This window comes from Vicugna pacos, unplaced genomic scaffold, assembly GCF_048564905.1.
Source record: "Vicugna pacos unplaced genomic scaffold, VicPac4 scaffold_18, whole genome shotgun sequence".
NCBI lineage: Eukaryota > Metazoa > Chordata > Mammalia > Artiodactyla > Camelidae > Vicugna > Vicugna pacos.
The window spans coordinates 3,777,405-3,782,092 of NW_027328739.1; the positions used below are offsets into that span (position 1 = coordinate 3,777,405).

At 33.2% G+C, this 4,688-nt stretch overlaps 1 pseudogene; it reads right to left on the reverse strand.

The window, feature by feature from the left end:
- Positions 1 to 1,799: 1,799 nt before the first annotated feature.
- On the reverse strand, positions 1,800 to 3,478 carry LOC140692875 (heat shock transcription factor, Y-linked-like; annotated as a pseudogene).
- Between the last annotated feature and the right edge of the window lie 1,210 nt (positions 3,479 to 4,688).

A 4,688-nucleotide genomic window follows, 5' to 3' on the forward strand; every position in this document is an offset into this window, starting at 1 on the left:
GATTATCAAAGGCTTTCTTCACTATAGGTGACACATTTTCAGTACTAAATTCTGCCATTACTGTCTTATCAGCTGACACTACCTGAATCATTGTGAGCAGAAGCCGTAGGCTCCCTGACATTTCCTACAATTTTTCCAGCATTTCAGGGCATTTCACATTCTTAAAATGCTTCATATTTTATTTTAAATTAATGGGAAATAGTCAAAGACTTTCATGAATATTTTATATTTCCTAATATCTGTATAAATTTGGTATTCTTGCAGTTGGACAAATTTTTAATTCTATCACCCTCACCTCCATCTAGTCCACACATTTTAGATTGCAATTTGGTTACTGAATGCAACCACCACAGCCAAGGGTCAAGTACATTTTAGATACATCCTCTGTTAAGGTTAGAAGGGGCAAAAGTTATGTGGGGTGTATAAACCTATATTAAATGTTTGCAATGGCACTGTCTTTTCTGGAAAAATCTCTGAATTTAAGAAGTAAAATAATTGGAAGGCAGTATAGTTATTGGTATGGGGAAGGATATCAGCTATTTTGGGATGCGTGGGTGATGAAGAAACAGGAAAATGTCCAGCAAATGGGAATGGAATACTTTAGACCTCTGGAGGCATGAATTAAGAAAATAATAACTTGTCTCCTGTACCTACCTCCAATTACTGTTTTGAGGGATTAGTCCTTGGGCTATGAAAAGAGCTAGTTTTTGGTGAAGAGTAAAGACCATAACAAAATAGTTGGAAAATCATGAGAGTTTTCTTGTTTCAAGAAAGTGGATTTTGCTAAAGTCAACATGTATTTTTCATTCAGTAAATACTAAAATGCATCCTGTGGCATGTGCTGAGCTTACTGTGCTGGTATCCAAGTTAGACAAGGAAAGGGAGATAGACAGAAAACATCTGGAGGAGGTGGTTTCTGTGCTGAGACAGGGATAGTCTAACAAGGTAAAAGGAGGACACCCAAAATCCAAGGATGAGCTGGATTAAAAGTATTGAGTTTGGAACTAACATTGTTGACAATCATTTGCCTGGATATATATCCAGATACAGTGAAACATAAAGATATGCCATGGTAATCAGTTGCCAGATTCATAAAGAAATGACTAAACAAATTTGAGTTTGTGTGCTTAGAGTTGGAAAGGCATTGAATGCCACCCTGAGGACGTAAACTTTACTTTGGCTGGAACATAAAGCAACATAAATTATTGACTAGAAAATATAATGTAAAATCTTCAGGGCAGGAAATGAAAGCACCAATTGGAATGCTTTTAGAACAGCACGAAGAAGACCATAGATAAAATTACTTCTTAAATTCTACCACATGATGTATGTGCCATCTTTGACTATATCATGTGATCTTTTTGATTCCAGGGATGACATAATAGAGACCATGATACCTGGGCCGGTTCCTGCATGTATCTCCTGTTCCAATCTATCCTAACTTAACACTTTTCATACTTTCCAGTATGAACCAGAATCCACTTAGTAATTTTCCCTCTCTCCATGTTTTAGTCTTTTTCCAAATTCTCCCATATTTTCTTCTTCCTTACAAGGAATTATTTAAATTTACTCCCATATTTTTCCATAAAAAGATCATATCAATCAGATATCTCTTTCTATCGTTAAATGGCAACTTAGTCTCCTGTTTAACTATATGCTATATTTAAAAAAAATAAGGAAAATACAGGTACACACCTATGATTATTGTTAAAATAAGAAAATTGCAGATATTTGATGACATTTGCCAACATCAATTTTAACTACTGTTATCCTGCATAATCTGGTAGTCCTCTGGTTGATCAGTTGTAATTAGTTTGACGTTCATAAACTGAAAATGTCTGATGAGTTGGCCTTGAAAGAGAGGTAACTGATTTATCAGCTATCACTGGCACTGAAATGCGTGGGTTGATCCCTGGTTGAAGTTTAGGAAAATGAAGTTCATTGGCAGATATTTTGTGATATCTTTATGGAAAAGTAGAAGGCTCCAACATCAGTTTAAAATAATTGCTCTGTATGGGAGAGAAGATGCTGTACTGAGAAATACAAGTTGTAGTTGTAATGGAGTTCACAATACGGCCATTTGTTTCATTGTAGCTGATTTGAGAGTGCCCGTGGACAGGGGTGAACTGATTGAAAATAGCTCGTTGATCCACTGCAATTTGTTCTGGTGGTCTCACTGACATTGATGATGGAGGAGGAAAATCACCTCTGATCGGGGTTGTTGTATCACCAATTATGTGGCTATTAGAGGGCTTTCTTATTAGAGGCATGTTTAAATTTGCAGAAGGTAAAAATGCACTTTCTCCACTAGTGTCAGCCACAAAATCAGAATTATGTTTATCGACATTACCCCTGATTTAAAGTATTTCTTGTTGAAATCTTCAGCCAATGAAGACAACAGACAAGAATTTTTAATCTCAACTCTTCTTTTTATTCTCACTAAAAGCTGGGGACAGCCTCGTTTAACATTTGGATTATGATACAAATGCAGCTACAACCAATGGAGAAACATTTTAGTAAAATTTTAAACCAAAATACAAGACTACAATAAGGCTAACTTATAAAACCTCAGATTCCACGTTTACAATGCAAAGATAATATCATCAAAATATGAACATTGCTGACGATATTTTGAAGTTCCTTATTTGGAAACTATGCATTTAAATAGTATACTCATCAAATTTAAGAAGTCAGCCATTGCAGTAACAGTGAATGCCACTTTTTATAAGCAGCCTTAATACCTTTATTTAGATTTCTGGAATTATTCATAGTTGCAAACAAAGTTTCTCATAATATTGACTACTTAAGGCACTATCCTCATTTTTTAGAAAAAATAAAGGATTTTAGCCTTAGTAGTTTTATACAATTTTCAAAATTTAGCTTTACTTTTATATTATCATTGATTGATATACAAAATAAAATTTTATATATAAGTTACCATGTGGTAACTAAAATTTCTGAATACCTTTCTTAAAACAGAGACTTCTTTTTCTACTGCCAGAAAGTCAGCTAAACAAGCAGAACCTTGAAAATTCTACCGCACCTTCTTAAACCCATATAGGTTTAGCTGTCTAAGTAAACTTTTCATACTTCCAGTTTCAAATATTCTGAAAGGGGCCTTTCTTTCCAAAACTTCCTTCTTAAAGACATCTTCATCAATCACTATGAAATATCCATTATCATCCCACCAGATGGATTTAAATTGGTCACTCCCAGCTATTTTCCAGAGTTTTCTTGGAAATGTCAGATAACGAAAATCATTATCTTCATCTGGTTCAGTGACACAATGTGTGTATCATGGTGTTTTTATCAAGGATTCTTCAGACAAAGTCTGAAAAGCATTTTCTTCAATCATAGACCTCAAGTCCAAGTCCCCAGAAAATGTTTGATCACACAATAGAGATCTACCGGATTTTGCTGAACCAGTTGGTCCATCTTTACAAGACACAACTTGAATTTCTGAAGAATCATGTGCCATCTCAATTAAATTTATCAACAGCTACTTTTCTAATCTGCATGATTTTGAGCACTGCAGCATCAAATGCTGCTTTAGCAGGCCTGCACAGATAAACTGCTAGACCTTCACAATGAAACTCAACTTGAGTAGCTGTGACATTACAAAACAACTGGCCTCTCAGCAACTCAAGTGTAACATTCAGCCAGTGTTTACTTGTCATTCATCCAGTTAAAATGAAACATATAGGATGCTTATATTTAAAGTGTGATTTGCAAATATTATCCCAACAAAATCTTTCTAAATAATTTAATTTTGGGGTCTATGAAATAAAACCAATCTCCTTCCTTTTGTACAGAAATTTTTACCAGATTTAAGAACAGAGTATAAGTAATGCACAAAATATATAAAATAATATTAAAGTTTTAGAATTTAAAGTGAAATTTGTGTAAATCCAGTACAGATAATGTATATCTATTTCAATATCATTTGTAATTAAAGTGAAACATAATTTGATTTGGAAATGGAAATAAGTATTTTTCTGTGTACTTTATAATAAGTAGCTCTATATTCATAACATGAGCAGAATAAATATCAGTTTATTTGTTTTGTATAAAAAATAAATGGTAAATAAGTATGAAATAAAATTAGATAAAAATAATGAATCAAATTTAAGAAATCCCAAGGGGCAGAAGTTTTGTTTTAAATTTCAATTAAGTTCTATAAGTAAAACAAATGTAAGTTAATATTCTACTCTAAAATTACAAAAGAGAAAATCTTATAGTATATTTACAAATGTATACTTTTGCCATTCTTTCAGTCAGAGGTTTTTCAGTCCTTAGAAGGAACAAATTTTCTTTTCATCTTTATAATCCAAACCCTTGAGCCTTCTGTTAAGTGTTCCAAAATGATGTTGATATATACACTTATGCAAAAGATGCTGGGTTAAATAAGCAGTGCCTCCATTAAGGGGCAAACAAAGAAACAATCAAAAAAGAAAGAAATAACACTATATGTGTGTTCGGGTGGAAAATACCATGTAATGCATTTTAGGAAGCAATTTGTATCTCAGTCCTGAAACAGATAACATTGGTAGTAAAATCCGGCATTTTAAGGCAAGGGTTTTGTTCACTAATTGTAAATAATAGTTACGTTGTGTATCAGTAAACCGTAGAAAATCCAGTTCTGCCAAAAGTTATATTCTTTATTTAGAAATATATTCCATTAAACATGA